The 21,439-nt window shown below is 41.2% G+C and overlaps 1 protein-coding gene and 2 non-coding genes across 3 annotated transcripts in view; 2 read left to right on the top strand and 1 right to left on the bottom strand.

Moving 5' to 3' along the window:
• Ppm1e (protein phosphatase, Mg2+/Mn2+ dependent 1E) overlaps positions 1 to 21,439 on the top strand; it is a 129,859-nt gene that overhangs the window by 34,917 nt on the left and 73,503 nt on the right. The window lies entirely within an intron of this gene.
• On the top strand, positions 4,009 to 4,112 carry LOC121141612. The gene has a single exon (XR_005878592.1). It is a non-coding gene; the product is annotated as a U6 spliceosomal RNA (small nuclear RNA).
• LOC121141641 lies at positions 19,289 to 19,420 on the bottom strand. Its single transcript, XR_005878607.1, has one exon. It is a non-coding gene; the product is annotated as a small nucleolar RNA SNORA70 (small nucleolar RNA).

The raw sequence follows: 21,439 nt of genomic DNA, 5'->3' as shown, positions 1-21,439 counted from the left end.
GAAGACTTAAATATCTATAATAACATAAGTGGGAGTCTGCCTTTTAAAATAGAAGAAGTAAATTCATCTTTTGCATTATAATGTCAAAAGTGATGATCTTGGTCTGGGTTGTTTTCCATGTTCAAAGTTTATTTCTATGCACTATGCAATCAGAACAAAATTGGTAGGAAAAACATGAAGACAGCTGGGCAGAGGTGGCACATGCCTTTAACCTTGTCCAGCACTCAGGAGGCAGAGGGCAGAGAGATCTTTGTGAGTTTGAGTCCAGCCTGGTCTACAGAGTGAGTTACAGGTCAGCCAGGGCTACACAGAGAAACCCTGTCTGGAAACAAGCAAACAAACAAAAAGACATTTGCTAACTGGTGTCTTAAACTGCAGGCATCCGTGTAACTCCAAATGTCCCTTTACCTGTGTCTATGTTATTATTGACTAACAGACATAAAGTGATTGGGTTTCTGCTGCTCCTCTGTCCTGATTTGTTTTTTTTTTGTCAACTTTATATAAATTAAAGTCATCTGTAACGAGGAAGCCTCAACTGAGAAAATGGCTCTATAAGATTGGACTGTAGGCAAGCCTGTAGGGCATTTTCTTAGTTAATGATTGATGGCTGAGGGCCCAGCCCACTGTGGGTGGGGTTACCTCAGGCTGCTGGTCCTGGGTTTTATAAGAAAACAGAGTGAGCAAAGCCATGGGAGCAAGTCAGTAAGCGGCAAGCCTTCATGGCTTTAGCATTATCTCCTGCCTTCAGGTTCCTGTTGTACCAGGCTTTTTCTTTTGGGCCAGGTCTGGAATCATGACATGGAGACTTATTATTAGTTATGAATGTTTGGCCTAGCTTAGGCTAGTTTCTGGCTAGCTCTTTTTTTTCCTTTTGGTTTTACGAGACAGGGTTTCTCTGTATTGTTTTGGAGGCTGTCAGACCAGCCCGGCCTCGAACTCACAGAGATCCACCTGCCTCTGCCTCCCAAGTGCTGGGATTAAAGGCGTTCGCCACCACCCACCGGCCTGGCTAGCTCTTTTTAACTTAAATTAACCTGTTTTCTCTTTATCTGCCTTTCACTTCAGGGTTTTTTACTTTTCTTTCCTTCTGTATATCTTACTTTCACTGCTTCTCATGCCTGACTGACTGATGCTGCCTGGTTTCTTGTTCTGGGCACATCCCCTTCTGTCTCCTTCATTCTCTTCCTCCTCCTCGTTCTTCTCTCTTTAGATTCCTCCCCCATTCTCTCTGCCTGCCATCCCTGCCTGCCTATCCTTTCTCTGCCTAGCTTCTAGTTGTTCAAGCTCTTTATTAGACCAATCAGGTGCCTTAAGCAGGCAAGGTGAAACAGATGCAGCACGTCTTCACATAAATAAGCACACATCCTTACATCATTAAACAAATACAGCAGAAACAAATGTAACACATATTTGCCTAGTTAAAATAATATTCCACAACATCCTGCCCATTTGAATTCTTGTTCTGGCTTCCCTCAGTGGATTGTGACTGGGGGTGTGTAAATCAAATGAGCCCTTTCCTCCCCAAGTTGCTTTTGGTCGTGGCATTTCATCGCAGCAGCAGTAAGTAACCCTGACTAAGGCATCCTCTATTGCAGTGATTTTCAACCTTCCTAGTCCTGCAACCCTTTGATACAGTTCCTTAGGTTGTGGTGACTCCCCAGCCATAAAATTATGTTTTTGCTACCTCATAACTTTAATTTTGTACTGTCATGAATCATAGTGAAAATATCTGATATGCAGGATATCTGATATGTGATCTCCAAAGAGGTTTTGACCCACAGGTTGAGAACTGCTACTCTAATGGTGTAATTTTATTTTTTCAGTTTGCACTCTTACTATTAACCCTAGTATTTGGGAGTCTGAGTAAGTCTGGGTCCATGGATAGCCTGAGCCATGTATTGAGACCTCACATCAAAACAAACAACAACAACAACAAAAAAACCAAGCTCCCCCCCAAACCAGGAAAGATCTTATTAGCATTTTTATCCTTCATTGTTAAAAGGAAATGAAGGCAAAACCAGTGTCTCAGAATTTCGTTTTATTTTTGATTCTCCAAATTCTCCAAGAAGGGGGCTTTATAATGTACTGTTCAGCAACTCTATGATAGAACTGTGGCAAATCTGTGCTGCACAGTTTCACACTGTGCTGTAGGAGAATGGTGGGGACTGAAGCTGTTTTATTTTACATCCTTTGACTCCAGATTTGAGACTCAACTCTGTGTCTACGTTTTTTTCCTATACTGTCTGAGGGGTAAATTTTTGTCTTAACCATAAATAGCACACATTGTTTTATTCTGTAGGTTACCTGTTGTCTATTTTAGAAGCAAGCAGAATATAGACCATGAAAAAAGAAGTGTCTCTTGTGTATCTCAGTCTTCTATTTTGTTTTCTGAGACAGGGTTTCTCTGTATAGACCTGGCTGTCCTAAAACTTGCTTTGTAGACCAGGATGACCTCCAATTTAAGAGAGTCTCCTGCCTCTGTCTCTCAAGTGCTGGGACTAAAGTTGTGCAACGGTACACCTGACTTCTTGTAGCTCAGCCTTAAAGCCCAAAACAGGGGTCCCTGTTGTCCCTACACCAGCAGCCTTGTAGTCACCATAATTAGTGACACAGCCGGTGAGAAATGAAATTTTTAAATTTTTCAAATGATTTTTATGCTGCGCAGGTGGTCCATGGGCCTTTGACCTGCTCCCCAAAAGAAAAGCTTCTTCATGCTGCCTCCAAAATATGTTCATTTGCTTTCAAATTGTCTCCTGCTTAACTTTTTCTCCCCCAAAAGAAAAATTGACATTTTTTATGACAGGGGCTATACTTTACCTTCTGTCTCTTGTCTTTTTTGTAAATCTAGCCCCAAAGATTTTTCTGCCTCTCCAAAATAGCATTTGTTGGCTGACTTGTTAGTGGGACCTTTTTTTTTTTTTTGGGGGGGGTTTTCCAGACAGGGTTTCTCTGTGTCTTTGGAGACCAGGCTGGCCTCAAACTCACAGAGATCTGCCTGCCTATGCCTCCCAAGTGCTGGGATTAAAGGCAGGCACCACCAATGTCCAATGTTAGCGGGACTTTCAAATCTCTTTCTCTTGGAGTTTTTCTTAACGTCATGGAAATTTTACGTGGAACAGTGCCCAATCTAAGATGACTTAGGGGGGAGATTACCATCTTTGCAGAAGTATCCTAAGATGTCTTTCTGGACCATTTGCTTTTTGATATCGCCAGATTGTCCCTTATCCCAATGAAAACAGATATAGGAGACTGTACTGTAATTAGCTAATTCTGTCATTCCTGCCAAGCCAGCGAAGGTTCCTCATTGTGAGCACATTCTGCTGCCAACAGCTCAATTGGAACATTGTGTTTATTTATGAGGGGATCTGAGTGTGAACAATTTGGCTTCAAGATTAAATGATGAGGGAATAGGTTATATTGATAAACTGATGTAATATTAGTCTTTTAAGGGAAAAGTACAGTCAAAGAGGAGCTCACATGTAAAGTATTGAACATCATGCAAAGACATCATAGAAACGGAAAACTCTCATTTACAATAGTTCTTGCTTTTTATTCCTCTCGCCCTTTTGAAAACTGGACAGATGTACTGGAGACAACCTAGCTTGGTGTGGTAAGCAACAGAGTGTGACAGCACAGAACCAGGTGTCCAGTGTCAGGCTGTCCAAGTCAGCAGATATTTACTACGTATGTGGGCCGGCGATGGGCAGTCGAGTGGACACAAAGATACTCATGAGTATTTGCATGCATTTTAGTTGCTAAGTCATGTAAAATAAGAATATGGCAGAGCTGGGTGTGCTGGCACACACCAGTATTTTTAGAACTTGGGAGGTGGGGACAGGAGGGTCAGGAGTTGAAGGCCCCCCTTAGTTATAGTGACCTATCTAGTTCAAGGTCAGCCTGGGCACCTGAACTCCTAGTTCAGAACACCCAAAAGAATATATGTTATACATATATATGTATGTATAATGAAAATGGAAATAGATCAGTGAATCATAGAAAACAGAATGAGGGCTACCAAGCACATTTACTAAAATTGGAACTACACAGAGAAAAGATTAGCATGGCCCTTGAGCAACAATGACTTGCAGATCTGCAAAGTGTTCCATATTTTTTTGAGATTCAAATAAAATATTATTTAACAGAATATTTTAAACCTATAATGTATTTTGCTAATAGAATTTAAAATAATAGATATTTTATCAAAGTCATTATTTTTTGAAATGCCATTGTTTAGGTCAGTGTTTCTCTTCTACTTGTTTTTAATCTAAACTGATTTTTCACATTTTGAATTAAAATGCTCGAAGGAATGTAAGAAAAGAAAATAGAAGAGACAAATGTTGAGCACAAGGAATAGGAGAGAATAATGAGTATTGTTTAGAAAATCAGAGAACTGTGGGAAGAGAGGAAGCCCTGAGTCCTGAGGAGTCAGGTATGTGTTGTTGGCACAGCCATGTAAAGGATCAAAAAGCCTCAGACCCACAGTAAGGCTCAGTAATGGCAAAACCTTCCTAGCTTCCTGTATGGATGCTGATAGTGTGGGCAGAAATGTCCATCGTAGCTTTTCCCCAGGGTGGTTATGACATGAACACTGCTCCCTTACAGAGATCACTTCTACTGATACTAGCTGAACCCTCTTTTTTGTCCAGCTGTGTACCATAAGCCCCGCCTCCCTGTCCAGCTGTGTACCATAAACTCATCTCTCATTTCTTTATTCCCTCACTGCTGCGTGTTGTCGGGTCTATGGGAGAGAATGAAGAGTGCTGGCTGTTTCCCACATGTAGTCCCAGTTACTTGAGAAGTTGCAATTACTCATTGGAGCTCAGGAGTTTGAGACCAGCCTAGATGCATAGCAAGATGCTGTCTCACACTAAAGTTGGTTCTAGAAAAGGAGCACCATTCTGATGGGTGGGAGTGAGACCAGGAAGCTCTCATTTTGAGGTAAAGTTAGACGTGGATGTGTGCATTACTGACATACCAATTTTGTGTAAGGATAAAGGATAATATAAAGTTTTAACCTAGGGTTTGTGATATTATTGAAATAATAAGATTTGTGTGGCATTTCCATGTATGTATTTGAGAATTATAACAGTTTGGAGGCATTTATTCCAGCTCCCAGGGCATTCTTGCTCCTGTAAGAGTCTCTCCTTTGGAAAGATGGTGATTTGAACACACCGCTACTTACAAGCAGTGTAGCCTGGGACACATCTCTTAGTATCACTGCCTCTCAGTCTTGTATCCAATGAATCGCTTCAGGACTGCTGCATTGGCTCGCGCTGCTCATTCTGGGGGCAGCGGTCACACAGGCCAAGGGCTGTCAGCATGTTTCTATAAAAGCCAGCAGTAAATAGTATAGGCTTTGACAGCCACATGATAGACTGCAACTCCTAACTGTCAGTGTTGTATGGAACACCCAATGTGTAAATGTGTAAGTGAGAATATTCTTATTTTCAGAGTGTTGCTATGTAGCCCAGGCCATGCCCCACCATTTCTAGCTTTGCAATACAATTTTCTTCTTCTTCTTCTTCTTCTTCTTCTTCTTCTTCTTCTTCTTCTTCTTCTTCTTCTTCTTCTTCTTCTTCTTCTTTTTTTTTTTTTGGTTTTTACGAGACAGGGTTTCTCTGTATTGTTTTGGAGGCTATCGGTCCATCCTGGCCTCGAACTCACAGAGATCCGCCTGCCTCTGCCTCCCAAGTGCTGGGATTAAAGGTGTGCGCCACCAACTCCCGGCTACAATTATCTTCTTAAAAAAAGTTCATTTCTAAAAACAGAGGCATGTCTGGACTAACCCATATTCTGAAATTTGATAATCAAACAGACCAAAACATGAATGGTAAACCCTTAAGTTGTTAAGTTCTGTGGTACAGATTTTTTTAAAATATTATTTTTTAAATTTAGGTTAGAAACAATCTTGTTTCACATGTCAATCCCAGATCCTTCTCCCTCCCTTCCTCCTTTACCCTCCCTACCAAGTCCCCCAGTCCCTCACCCAATCTCCACTCTGATCCCCAGGGAGGGTGAGGCCCTCCATGGTGGATCTCCAGTAACTGTCATTTCATCCAGGGCAGGGCCTAGGCCCTCCCCCAAGAGTTCCAGCTGAGAGAGCCTCCCATATTGTGGCATGGACACTCAAAGTCTATTTGTACGCCAGGGATAAATACTACCCAAGGTCCCATAGGTTACCTAGGCCTCCTCACTGACACCCACATTCAGGGAGTCTGGGTCAGTCCCTTGCTTTCCACACAGCCATCAATCTGGAGTCCAAGAGCTCCCCTTGTTCAGGTCAACTGTTTCTGTGGGTTAAACCAGCCCACTCTTAACTCCTTTGCCCATCAGTTCTCTCTTTCTGACACTGGATTCTAGTTCAGTTCAGTGATTGCCTGTGGTATCTGCCTCTGCTTTCATCAGTCGCTGGATGAAGGTTCTGTTTCCCAGACTCTCTGGCAGTGGGACTGTATGCTGGCACTCCCCTGATTCATGTCTAAAATCCAGGACTGGAGAGATGGCTCAGAGGTTAGGAGCAGTGTCTGCTCCTCCAGAGGACCTGAGTTCAGTTCCCAGCAACCACATGGTGGCTCACAACCATCTGTAATGAGATCTGGTGCCCTCTTCAGGCATCCAAGCAGAACAGTGTATGCTTGATAAATAAATAAATCTTTTTAAAAATCCATATATGAGTGAGCACATGCCATGTTTCTCCCCTTGTGACTGGGTTACCTCACTCAGCATGGCCTCTTTTAGTGCCACCCATTTGTCTGCAAATTTCAAGATTCCATTGTTTTTTTCTGCTGAATAGTATTCCATTGTGTAAATGTACCACATTTTCTCTATCCACTCTTCAGTTGAGGAGCATCTAGGTTGCTTCCAGGTTCTGGCTATTACAAATAATGCTGCTATGAACATAGTGGAACAGACATCCTTGTTGTATGAATGTGCATCTTTTGGAATTGCTGGGTCTTGTGGTAGATTGATTTCCATTTTCCTGAGGAATCTCCATACTGATTTCCATAGTGGCTGTACGAGTGGGCACTCCCACCAGCAGTGGAGGAGTGTTCCCCTTTCTCCACATCCTCTCCAGCACAAACTGTCCTTGGAGTTTTGGGTTTTAGCCATTCTGACAGGAGTAAGATGGTATCTCAAAGTTGTTTTGACCTCCATTTCCCAGATGGTTAGGGATCTTGAACACTTTCTCAAGTGTCTCTCAGCCATATTAGTCTCCTCTATTGAGAATTCTCCATTTAGTTCTGTACCCCATTTTTTGATTGGATCCTTTGGTGTTTTGGAGACCTGCCTCTTGAGTTCTTTGTAAATTTTGGAGATCAGCCCTCTGTCAGATCTGGGGTCAGTTAACATCTTTTCCCAATCTGTGGGTCGCCTTCTTGTCTTGCTGACTGTATCCTTTGCCCTACAGAAACCTCTCAGTTTCAGGAGGTCCCATTTATTAATTGTTGATCTCAGTGTTTGTGCTACTGGTGTTAAGTTCAGGAAGCGGTCTCCTGCACTAATTCATTCAAGGGTGCCTCCCCCCCTTCCAACAGGTTCAGTGTGGCTGGGTTTATGTTGAGGTCTTTGATCCACCTGGATTTAAGTTTTGTGTATGTCGATAGACATGGATCTATCTGCAGTCTTCTACATGCCAGCATCCAGTTATGCCAGCACCATTTGTTGAAGATGCCCTCCTTTTTCCTCTGTATATTTCTAGCTTCTTTGTAAAAAATCAGATGTTCATACATGTATGGGTTAATATCAGGGTGTTCAGTTTGACTCCATTGGCCTACCTGTCTATTTTTGTGCCAATACCAACCTGTTTTCAGGACTACAGCTCTATAATAGAGCTTGATGTCAGGGATGGTGATGCCTCCAGATGTTGCTTTGTTTTGGCTATCCTGGGTCTTTTGTTTTTCCATACAAAGTTAATTATTGTTCTTTCAAGGTTTGTGAAGAATTGTGCTGGAATTTTAATCTGTATATTGCTTTCAGTAAGATTGCCATTTTTACTATGTTGATCCTACCTATCCAAGAGCATGGGAAATCTTTCCACCTACTGGTGTCTTCTTTAATTTCTTTCTTTAAAGACTCAAAGTTCTTGCTATACAGGTCTTTCACTTGTTTGATTAGCGTTACCCCAAGGTATTTTATGTTGTTTGTGGCTAAGAAGGAAATTTAAGAATATATTAATTTTCTAACCCAGTTCTCATGGTTCCTGCAGCCATAAAAGTTGACCAGTGAATTCTTTTTTTTTTTTGACACAGGGTTTCTCTGTATGTTTTGGAGGCTGTCCTAGAACTCGCTCTGTAGACCAGGCTGGCCTTGAACTCACAGAGATCTGCCTGCCTCTGTCTTCTGAGTGCTGGGATTAAAGGCATGTGCCACCAATGCCTGGCTAAATAGTGAATTCTTAAGCAAGTCATTTATTTAAAACCTCCCCTTTAACTCCAGAATCCTCAGTTGGAAGATAATAGTCATCCTCTATCAAATTAACTGTAATTAGGTATGTGAGTAAGAGCGATTACATGTAGATGTTGTTCTGGGTTTCTTAAAGACAGTGTAAGTAGAAATTATAGCTGAGCCATTGTGACTGAGCACCAGTGCAGTGACACCCTTTAGTACAATATGACAAGGAGCCTACAGACTAAGTACTGGACTGCTCAGTGTCTCATGTAGTTTTGTCTTTGACTAGGAAGGATTTTCTTTTTTTTTTCGAGACAGGGTTTCTCTGTATTGTTTTGGAGCCTGTCCTGGAACTCACTCAGTAGACCAGGCTTGGTCTCTAACTCACAGAGATCCACCTGCCTCTGCCTCCCGAGTGCTGGGATTAAAGGCGTGCGCCACCACCGCCTGGCGACTAGGAAGGATTTTTATCTGGAGGGAATACGTATTCCTTTGGAAACTTCTGCTTTGTAGAATTATCATATAATAATGTCTTGGTTTGTTCAAACCCTTATAATTTCTGCAGCCTGACATGATCTCATTCTTGAAATATGATTAATAATAAAAGTCACAGATACTCTATTAGGGGTACTTAAGGAGTAGGCTGATAAGGGCTTTTTAAATTAGTTAGAGCCCTGTCGGCACTGTTCCTCTATCTGCTTGCTTGTTGTCTCAGGGTTTCTCTTGCTGTGAAGAAATACCATGACCACAGCAACTTTGATAAGGAAAGCATTTAATTGTGGTGGCTCAATTACAGTTTCAGGGATTCAGTCTATTATCATCATGACAGGGAGCGTGGTGGTATGCAGGCAGACATGGCGCTGGACAAGTAGCTGAGAGTCCTACATCTTGCAGGCAACAGGAAATGGTCTGTGTCACACTGAGGGAAGCTTGAGCAAGAGCCCTCAAAGCCCACACCCACCGTGACACGCCTCCTCCAACAAAGCCACACTTCCCAATACCGACACTCCCTTTGGGGGCCATTTTCTTTCAAATCACCACACTTGTTTATTTGGAAAGGATTATTTTGGTTTCCAGTTTTTGAGATTCCAGACTATTGGCCCTATTGCTTTTAAGCCCATGTAGACTTAGCAGTCATGGAAGCTGCTCCTCTCAAAGTAGCTGGGAAAAAAAAGCAGTTCTGTTCCTTTAAGTATTTTCTGAGATTTTTAAACTCAGTTATTGGAAGATTTTGCTTATCAGATCATATTAATCAAATGTTGATTTTTACGAGGGCTAGTGTTGACACTTGGTCCTCCCCTTTCACCTTGTGGGTTCCAGGGATAGAACTCAGGTACTAAGGCTTGGTAGCAAGCACCTTTACCCACTGAGCCATGTTGCAGGGCCTTGACAATTTGAGTCTCCATTGAAGAATAACAAGTTAATTGATCTTTTTAGGACATCATTGGATAATCCTATTTAAAATTTTCCATTGTAGGGTTGATTATAATGTTGTATTGAGTTGTCATAGTAACTTTATTCATCAACTCTTTCTTGTTTTGTGTAGCCTTGACTGGTCTGTGACTCATTATGTAGACCAAGTTGGCCATGAACTCATAGAGATCTGCCTGCCTGCCACCCTAAAGTCATGCACCATCAATCACATCCAGATTATGCATTTACCCTTAATGAGAAGACATCTTTTATAGTTATCATGTCACCATAGTATAGAGGTTTGTAATTTTTTTTAATGGTTGTTCATTTGTTTTGAGACAAGATCTCACTGTGTAGTGCCAATGGCCTGGAACTTCCAATGTAGACCAAGCTGAAGCTAAAAATACTGGTTCATGCCTGCAATCTAAGTACTTGGGAAGTAGAGGCAGGAGGGTCAGGAGTTTAAGGCTGTCCTCTTAGGTCAGCCTGGGCTATAATTGGACAGTCCTTGCCCTTGTAGTGATTCTCCTGCTTCTGCCTCCTAGCTGCTAGGATTGTAGGTGTGCACTGCCTTACCCAGCTAGGATTTCCTTTTTCTTTCTTTTTTTTTTTTGTTTGTTTGTTTTTTGTTTTTGAGGCAGGGTTTCTTTGTGTATCTCTGGCTGTCCTGGAACTCACTCTGTAGACCAGGATGGCCTCAAACTTACAGAGATCCTTCTGCTTCTGCCTCCCAGTGCCCCACCACTGCCAGCTGATTTCCTATTTCTAAATCTGAAAATATTGCATCTTCTTTATTTTTATAGGAACAGTATATATATTATACTTTAAATTTATGTCATTGTAAAATTATATGATATAAAATGGAACGCAGTCTGTTTATAACACTTTCACTTTACACAACATCTCCATTCTCCTAGGCCCTAGTAACCTTTTTTTGATTTTGCTTATGTATAAATTTGCCTTTTCATGCTCTGAGATATTTCATAGAAATTGAATCCCATTTTCCATGTCTTAGCGTTTTCAAGGTTTATCCATGTTGTACATTCATCAGAATTTCTTTTCTTCCTTTCCTTCCTTTTTCCTTGTCTTTTCCCTTCTCCCTTCCCCCCTCCCTCTTGCCATTCACTTATTTATTTAGTATCAAACTGTAGCTCTGGCTGGTCTCAAATTTGCTGCAATCCTTCTGCTTCAGCCTCCTGAGTTGCAGATTACAGATATGAGCTATGATGCCCAGATTCAGAATTTCATTGATTGAATAGTTTGTGTGTGTGTGTGTAAAACATTCTGTTTAAAATTTTACATTTTTTCAAATACCCCACTGCTGTTTTCAATGTCAATCTCGTCACAAAATTATTTTGGTTTTGAGAGCCTACCAACTTCATAAACAATAAAAATTTTCTAAAATAAAAAAACATTCTGTTCAGAGAAACCCTGTCTCGAAAAACCAAAAAAAAAATTCTGTTTATCTAATCTGTCTATTGACATTTTAATTCTTTCTCCCTCTTGACTATTGTAAATAATCTCTGTGTGTGTGTGTGTGTGTGTGAGAGTGTGTGTCTGTGTGTGTGTGTGAGTGAGTGAGTGTGTCTGTGTCTGTGTGTCTGTGTCTCCACATGTGTTGCTGGGGATAAACTGAAGACCTCCAGCATGGGCTTTACCAGAGCTACATCTTCACCTCATAGTGCTGTTTTGATTTTGTTTTTAGTTCTTTTGGTTACATATGTAGGAGTAGAATTACAGAATTACATGGTAATTTTATGCCTAACATTTGAAAAACTGTCAACCTTTTTCACAGTGTTATACATTATAATTTAAGAGTTCAGAATTTTCATTTTAATTGTTTTTTAGACAAGGTCCCTTGTAGCCCAGGATAACCTTGAACTTTTTTCTGATCCTCCTGTGTCCCCTCCAGAGTGCCAGGATTACAGGTGTGTGCTTCTATGCTCAGCTATGCAGTATAGAGATCAAGCCCAGGACTTCATGTGTGTTAAAACAAGCATGCTACAAATGATCTATGTTCCCAGCCCTAGAATCCTAGTTTTTAAACACTGATTATTTATTTTAAGGTAAGAAATGTCTTAGAATTTCATAAATCACCATATGGAGACAATAGCATTTCTAGAGTTGCCCTTTTAGAATTTTCTTTTTCACATCTTTAGATTTAAAACACATGATACTGATTTCTTTGGCATACATCCACTGAGAAGTTAGAAAGATTTTTACATTCCAGCAGCACATGAAACATGCTAAAAATAGATCATGCCACTTTCTAAAGAGTTAACACTTAGGGATTCCAAGCAGTCTAAAACTTACAAGATGACAAAACACTAGATTTTTCTCTTCCTTGTTAAAAAAAAAAAGATTTTAAATTTTAGAGAGAGAAAGAGACAGACACCGTGTGACCAATGCCATGATGCTGTGTGGAAGTCAGAGGACAACTGGTCAGTCTTTCCTTTCCCCTGTGTGGGTTCTGGGGATCAAACACAGGTCATCAGGGTAGATGACAAGCACCTTTACCTGCTGAGCCATCTTATTGACTCTAGATTTTTATTTCCTACAAAATGCTTGTTTCTAAATATATATAAACTGTAGTGGTTTTCAGAGTTAAATTTGCATTGTGTCCAATCTGTTATTAATATCATGATTTGAAAATAAATAACAATGAATTGGGTGTGCTGATAAACCCTTGAACTCTGGCACTTGGTAACACTGATGAGGGTGGACTTGTGAGTTCAGGGTTAGCCTGGGCTACATAGCATGGTTCTGTTTAGGCTGGGGAGAGTTGCTGTAGGAAGGGAAGTGGGGCAGGGAGGAATGGGAAAAAGAAGAGAAGAGGAGGAGGAAGGGAGAGAGTTACAGAGATGGACCGAAGCACTCTAAACAGAAAAAAATGAAGCAGTACTTACTTTGCTAAGAACTATAAACCCATTATCTGATTTAATCCCCTCAGTAACACACATTGACTCAAGTTCTTACTGTATTATGCAGATGGCACACAGACAGGTTAAATAGGTGTCTAAAGTCAAGTAAAAAGCAATAGGTTCATGTTTAATTTAAAGTGTCTAAGTGTATTTAGTGACATTTGCCCTGATGATGAAGATAGTATCTTTAATTCTGTGTGGAACTTACAACAAAGATGAACCCAACACAGTTAACTATTGCACGGACACATTTGTAAGAAGGCAGCTGGACTTTCATTAAGACACTTTGGAGACTGTTCACCCCCGTATCCTGGGCTTTAATTAGTGTAGTCACCAGATTCACTATTTTCTCGTTAGGTACCAGCAACTTACATATGAGCCAATGATAATTAGATTACCCAGGTCCCAGTGAAGCTCACTGCCTACACTTGTCACTTGTGTTTTGTTCAGGCTTCTACAGTGACTCTTCTCACCTACTTCCTTGAAATTTGGTGCTTTCTGGAAAACATCTTCATGTCTTTGAACAGTCAGTCCCTGGCAATAAGTGCTCAGCAAACGTTTGACGAATGAATGTGGACATGCATGACTTCATTTGCGTTTTTAAATTAGTACACTAGGTTATGGATTTTATTATGGAATTTCCATATATACTTTGTTTCTGATGGTTTTCTTCCTCCACAGCCCCTCCCATACATTGTTTCCTCTTTGTAAACTCTTGTCAAATAAGATAATGGAAATTGTTACTAAATATGGTTGTTGATCTCTGCTCCCCCAATTTTCCATAGCCATACTAATAGTTGTATATGTTTTCATGAGTATGTTAACGTAAAGTAATATAGCATGGATTTTGATGTCATACTGCCCTGAAATTGTTCCTGGCCCCAGGATTATTGTGTATACTTGAGCAAGGCATTAAACATCTCAACCTCAAGTTTTTTTGTCAGGAAAATATCCTGTGATAATATAACAGTCCCCTTATTTGTGTTTTTTTCTTTATGCAGTTTTTGTTTTGTTTTTTTGAGACACGATTTCTCTGTAGCTTTGGAGGCTGTCTTGGAACTCACTCTGTAGACCAGGCTGGCCTTGAACTCACAGAGATCCAACTGCCTTTGCCTCCCTAGTGCTGAGATTAAAGGTGTGTGCCACCACCACTCAGCAGCAGTTTTAATTACCTATAATCAACTGCCATACAAAAATAATACCTGGAATTTCAGAAATAATAGTTCATGCACTATTCTGAGTTGCGTGATAGAATCCCACACTATGTGCCTGAGATGACATTCATCTCTATGTGCAGTGTGTCCAGGCTGTATATGCTACCCTCCTGATAGTCACATAATATCCATATTGGTTATCAGCTGATTGTGCGGCAGTGCTTCTTATGTCACTCAACGCCGCTGCATCCCAAAGCACAGCAGTGATGCTAGCAGTTCAGACAGCCTTCTGAAGTCTGCTCACTGTTTCCTGTAAAGGAAAACCAGTAATATGCTAAGGTTGCTAGGCTATACAATATACCGTTTTGGGAGACTACATTCACATGGAGCGTGTGTCCGTGCATGTGTTCATTTGTGTGTTTGAGACAGGGTCTCACTGTGTAGTCCTGACTGACCCGGAACTTGATTTGTACACCAGGCTGGACTTGAACTCATAGAGATTTTCCTCTGCCTTTGGAGGGCTGGGACTAAAGATGATCTCTTTTGGGTTGTGTGTACAGGGAAAAGTAACACATGTGGAGTTCAGTGTCATCCCCGGTTTCAGGCATATACTGAGGGTGTTAGACCATCTCTAGCAAGTAAGGGAGGGCTGCTGTGGTGCTGACCTACAACATTGCTGTGGGACTATAAAAGGTGATAGTCTTCATCTGGTAAAATAAGTTCATGACTCAGAATGGTTAACCACATTTCCCCATTCAAATTACTTATTATTCAGTTGTAGAAGATGCAAAGAATTTTTTTTAGGATACAAATTTGTAATTTGTATTATTCCACTTATGCATATCAATGGCTAAAACACAATGAATAAGTTAACAAAATAGACTGTATGCACAGGTGATTATGATTTCATTATCATGTCCAAACTGCAGCAAGTCCAACAGAGTTGCTGCGTGCTATACATTACTGAGGTATGCAAATAAATATTTAAAAATAATAAAAATATGCGTAAGGCTGTTGATGTAGCTCAGTCTATAGAGCACTTGCCCAGCATGCATCAAACCAGGGTTCAATCCTCAGTACCACATAAAATGGCATAGTGGCACAGATCTGTAATCGCAGTACCCAGAAGGTGGAGGCAAGCGATCGGGAGGCTGAGGACATCCTTGGCTACACATTGAGCTGAATGCCAGTCCTGTCTCAGAAAAAAAGAATCTATGTATTTTAAACTCTGCTATGACTAAAGGAATTTCTTGTAGGAATGAGTCAGACCTAAAGGTTGGTAGCAGTGGTCTTGCTAATTTTAGATAGATACCATGCTGTGTGAATAACAGGCTACAAAGACCTAATAGATACCAGAATTGTCATTATCAAGTAAAGTATAACTGAATTTGAAGCCTTTACCTCTGGGCTCAATTCCAGTGGTAAGATCAGATATTTAAAGTGCAAATGGGAAGCAGTTTATATGTGACTGGTTTCTATGTAATATTATAGACCTTCAGTTAAACTTCACATTTTAGTAATCACCTGGAGCAGGAAAGAATTTAATAGGAAAAGAAGAAAACTGTTTTATCTCTTTATGAATGTTTTTATATGTAAGCCTCTTCTACAATGGGTGCTATTTTGAGACCAAATAATGTATCCTTTCATTTAGATATAAACATGGTGGATAGTGGGTGGGTTAGGACCAGGTGGGTACTTCCTCCCCTCAAGAAGTGAGGAGAGATGGAAATAGAGTAATGGCTGAAAATCCTTTTCAGTGATGGATGGAATTAATTGAGAGCCTGTAGGACTGGGACAAGGGTTGTCCTGAGTTTACTAACTCCATTATATAACTAATGGTGGGGGAGGGGAGCTAGGCTGAACTATGTGAATGGCAGAATTTTGCTGTCCATTGGGTCTTCAGAGCTGTCATTCATACAGCATGATAATCTGCTTATCTACATCGGCAAGACCCCTGCTTAGGTCTGACTCAGCCTCACAAGGAATTTCCTTTACTCATGATGCAGACTTTAAATACATGTGAACATGATCTTTTCTCAACAATTTCTCCAGCCTGTCTCAAATTATAACGGTATTCACCAGTCATGTGCCATTTAGTGTGAACTCAGTCCATCAAACAGCTCCTGGTGCCTACCTGACATGCATCAAGATAATGAGGTATTGAAAGGTGGCAGGGGAAAAAGATCATTTTATGCTTGAGATGATGAAGCTGTGGCTTGAAGTGGGAGTTGAAGTAGCAGCTTCAGGAAGGAGGCTGGCAGATGACAGTGAGTCCAACTAAAGATGAGGACTACAGAAAAGTACCGTTGGAATGAAGGACACAGTAAGAGAGATAGATAAGTGACCCTCTCTCTCTCTCTGTCTCTCTCTTTCTGTCTGTCTCTCTCTCTGTCTCTGTCTCTCTCTCTGTCTCTCTGTCTCCCCCCTCTGTGTGTGTGTGTGTGTGTGTGTGTGTGTGTGTGTGTGTGTGTGTGTGTCAGTCAGACCTAAAAGGGTCATGCATGGTATGGACTGAGATAAACAAGGCAAGCATAGAGTGAGAACAGCAGTATGGGTTATATAGTTGCCAAGTTGGTTTTTTGGGGGTTCACTAAGAATTAGAACATCTTCTGAGTGTTTGCTCTGTGGCTAACAGGAAGGTTGTCAATGCTGGAACTACCTTCTCTTGCTCTTTTAGTTTGGCCTTAAACCAGGATTAAGTATTCTGCAAATAGAATATGGTCACATTCCATTCCTAAACGTGTACCCAACAGATATGATATTTCTGTTTTGCTGGGGGTGTAGGTGGGAGTGCACACTTTTAATCCCAGTATTCAGGAGGCAGAGGCAGGCAGATTTCAGTGAGTTCAAGGCCAGCCTGCTCTACAGAGCAAGTTCCAGGACAGCTAGGGCTGTAACACAGAGAAACCCTAACTCTAGGGAAAAAAAGGGTATTTCTGTTTAAACACTGGCTGGCCATGAGTAGAATGTGTGGAGTTCATTGTGCTTTTTCCCCCTTGGTAGGGGCAGCGCTTAAGTATAAGAAACATAAATGTGGCTGGGTGTTGGTGTCGCACGCCTTTAATCCCAGCACTTGGAAGGCAGAGGTAGGCAGATCTCTGTGAGTTCAAGACCAGCCTGGTCTACAGAGCGAGTGCCAGGATAGGCTCCAAAGCTACACAGAAAAACTCTGTCTCAAAAAAGAAAACATAAGTTCTATATTATAGTTGATAATTAAAATTATGGTGTCAGTCCGATATACCATGCTGTTGTCAGAAAGAACAGATTGTAATTGATTCTGTTGTTCCAGATCTGTGACAACCAAAGGCTGTCCAAGTCCACTGCCCAGTTGCTCTCCTTGTCACTTGTAGAAACAGTGAGGTAGCAAAGGATAAAAAAGATGTCAGGGGAAGTGGCTTAGCATTGTTAGTGCTCTGCTTCTCTGACCTGGGGCAAAACAAACTCTGCCAAGCTTGATTTGTTTTCTGATTTTTAAAATGAAACGGTGGTATCTCATTTATTCATACGGAAACATGGACTGTGAAGATGGGATTATAAAGCCATTGTGAATACCTTTTAAGCTGCAAGGCAGAATGTTGTTTTTTTTAAGATTTATTTATTTTTTTTACATTCCAATCCCAGTTCCCCCTCCTTCCTCTCCTCCCACCCCTCCCACTTCCCTCCACCCACCTCCCATCTGCTTCTTGGAGAGGCTAAGGCCTCCCCAGGAAGTCTCCTAAGTCTGTCCCATCATTGTATTTAGGCAGAACCAAGGCACCTCTCCATCCCCCACACCCCTGTGTCTGGACTGGGCAAGGTATCTCTCCATATAGAATGGGCTCCACAAAGCCATTTTTGTGCATTAGTGTTACATCTTGGTCTCAGTGCCGGTGGCCTCATATATTTCCCCAGATGCACCATATTCAGGGAGTCTAGTTCGGTTTTATACAGGTTCCCCATTTGTCAGACCAGAGTCAGTGATATCTCACTATCTTGTCAGCTGATTCTGTGGGTTTCCCCATCATGGTCTTGACTCCTTTGTTCATATTATCTCTCCTCCCTCACGTCCATTGTACTCCAGGAGCTCAGCCCAATGGTTTGTTGTGGATTTCTGCATCTGTCCCATCTGTTTCTGGAAGAGGGTTCAAGCTTCTCTGACTTTATGGATTGTAGGCTGGGTATCTTTAGCTTTATGTCTGGTATCCACTTATGAGTGAGTACATACTAACTACATTTGTCTTTCTGGGTCTGGGTTACCTCAGGATGTTTTTTTCTAGTCCCATCTATTTGACAAGGCAGAATATTTAAAGCATCTAGTCTTGGACGCTGGAGAGATGGCCCAGCAGTTAAGAGCACTTGCTGTTCTTACAGAGAGTTCAGGTTTGGTTTCCAGCTCCCACATGGCAGCTTACAACCAAATGTCACTCTAGTTCCAAGGGATCCAAATCTCTTTTCTGACCTATGAGGTCACCATATACGTACATGGTGCACATACATACACATGCAAACAAAACATTCATGTGCATAAAATTACATTTGAGACTTAACATGTCTTACCTAAGAATCATTGTATTTAGTGTAAGAGGAGCCGAAATGGGCATGTTCCTGCCACGGAAGAACCTCTGTTAAACTGCGGGACAGATTTAATCTACGGGAAAACCATTATAAAAATGAAAATGCCATGTGAACATCACATAAGGAAAGACACATATTGAGATCTCAGACATAGGAATGGCTTCTCTGTATTGTTGTCATACTGTCCCTTAAAAGATGCAGGTGAAAAGGGTAAAGGCTTTAGGACTGGATATATTTTGTATATAAATGCAGGAGGATAGTCCTTTGGCATCTGTAGTCTATCTTCCCAATTTGAAAATAACATTGCTAGGAGGTGTCTGGCTTGTCTGTGGATTAGTTCTTTGGCTGTCTGGTTCTCATTACAAAGGCTTCACTGGCCTGGAACTCTATATAAACTAGGCTGGCAAACCTTTAGCAACCCTCCTGGCTCTGCTTCTAAGCACCGAGCATATACCATGTGTCTGGATTTTTTTAAACAAAGAAATTGTACAGTATCTGCAAAATTAAGCACTGTGGAAGTGTCCTGGGGGGGGCCTTGTCCAGGAGACCATGGATAGGGATATATCTGACTCCAGAGCTACCAGGCATGACTGCTTCTCAGCTATCATGTTCAGAGTCACCTGCCTTTAATTTGGGAAGCCTGCTTCTTTGACGTGTGGATCTTCTGGCAGCCAGAAAACTTGAACTTGACTCTCCAAAGAGCCTGGATTACATATTTCTTATTCTGCAACTTGGTGTGGATGGACATGGCTAATGTGAACCCTGGACTGTATGTACCCTTAGGCTTCACGCTGCCCACTTTTCTGGAGCCTGGATTTGGGACAGGACTGAGATGAGAGACATGAACAGTTATGAGAAAATTGTCTCCATGTTCCCTTTAGGGTAGCCCATAAGTGACAGAGTGACAGGCTGCCTACACACCAAGGAGGTTGCTGTTTGCATACCAGGCCTGCATGAGGGAAGGAACCTGGTCAACTTAATTGGCTTCAGATTTCATCTTTTGAAATAGTCTCCCCATGCAACCCAGGTAGGACTCAGGCGCTCAATCCTCCTGCCTGAGCCTCTTGAGTCCTGGGTTTATGGTTCACAGCACTATATCTGTGTTATGGCTACAATTTCATGAACTCAGGCTGGTACAGCTGCTAAATATTGTTTCATATAAACCCAGGTGTTTATGTCTTTGGGTATTGATCTTTATATATGCTCTTTCAGAGGACCTGAATTCGGTTCCCAGCACCCATGTCAGGTGACTCACAGATGTCTGTAACTCCAGCTCTGGGGCATCTGATGCCCTCTTCTCAGCTCCATAGGCACCTGCACTCACATCTTTACAAAGCTGCACACATATGCATAATTAAAAATAACTAAAAATGCTGGACCAATGGATCAGCAGCCAGGAGCATTCACAATTCCTCTAGAGCTGTCCTTCCAGCACCCGCACGGCAGCTCACAACTGCAGTAACTCCAGTTCCAGAGGAGCCAACACCTTCAGACCTCCTTGGGCACTAGGCATGCAAGTAATGCACAGACATACATACATGAAAGCAAAACACATATACATAAGAACAAATCTTTAAATAAAAGATAAAATATGCATATTTCTATTGCTGATAGTTAGAAAGCGTTGTTAACATTGCTCCTTGACCTGCACAAGTGTTCACGGCACATACACATACACACACAAAGACAAGGGATAAAAAACAATAAAATGAAAATGTATGGACCTCAGCTCTCTTCTTTATTCTACATAGCTTATAGTTCAATTATAGATTCAAATATTAGAATAATAGTTTTAGTTTTAATGCTCCCTGAATGTTTTCTTAGGCTTGCCCAGAATAAATGAAAATTTGATGTTTTCTAAGAGAAATGTTAACTGGACATATCCAGCTGTTGCATTTATAAATAGCTGCAGATGTCTACAGTAATGAAGGATTTACTCAGGTTGTTATGGCAACTAAAATTCCACAGAACCTCAAAGATAAGCTATATTAAAGGAAGAGAGTACATTAAATGTACATTTAACCCAATTATACAACGAAATTATTGCTTACTATCTGTCATTTTAGATTTTAAAGGAGAAATTAGTTTTAGCTCAGCAAGAGAGTATCCCACTAAATTACATGCTTGAGTTTTCTTTTAAGGGTTTCCTGTAGCAGTGGTGGAGGGTGCTGACCATTTAAATCTCCTCCCTCCTCACATGGCTTCCTCTGGCAGTCCTCCCTCTCTCAATCTCTTTCCTCTGTCTCTGCATGCTGAGGATGGGGCCCATCAACGTGCTAGTTAAATGTCCTAACTCTGAGCTATGGCCCCAGACCCAGACTGTCTTTTTGGTTCTCTTTGTATGAGTTGCATGCTTGTTTAAATCTGCTGGATAAAACTCAAGGTATGTTTCTGAGTACATGGAATATAGCAAAGATTGCAGTGGGCTATAACTCCATGATCTCACTGTAAAGACTCATACAACCAGACTTAGTGTTACACTCGTTGAAGGTCACTGGATAAGTTGATCCTCTGGACATGGGGGTGCATACTCATAATTTCAACACTCAGAGACAAAATAGAAGGATTATAAATTTAAAAAATAAATACGATTCAGCTGGGCAGCAGTGGCACATGCATTTAATCCCAGCGCTCAGGAAGCAGAGGCAGGAGAATCTCTTGAATTCAAGTCCAGCCTGGTCTACATAGCGAGTTCCAGGACAGTCAGGGTTACAAAGAGAAACCCTGTCTCAAAAAACAAAAAAAACAAAAACAAAAACAAAACCTTAAAAACCAAACAAGCAAAAAATACATTGCAAACTAGGGAGATGGCTTATGAGTTAAGAACACTCGCTGCTCTTACAGAGAAACCAGGTTCAGTCCTCAGTATCAGCATGACAGCTCACAACCATCTATAACTCCAGTACCATGAGATATGACATCCTCTTTGCCTCTGTAGAAGCCAGCATGGACATGGTGCCACATACATCCATCCAGATAAACGACATAAAAATCAATATTAAAAAAATT

This window comes from Mesocricetus auratus, unplaced genomic scaffold (assembly GCF_017639785.1).
Source record: "Mesocricetus auratus isolate SY011 unplaced genomic scaffold, BCM_Maur_2.0 Super-Scaffold_100007, whole genome shotgun sequence".
NCBI classification, from domain to species: domain Eukaryota; kingdom Metazoa; phylum Chordata; class Mammalia; order Rodentia; family Cricetidae; genus Mesocricetus; species Mesocricetus auratus.
This window is presented reverse-complemented; position numbering and strand designations above follow the sequence as displayed.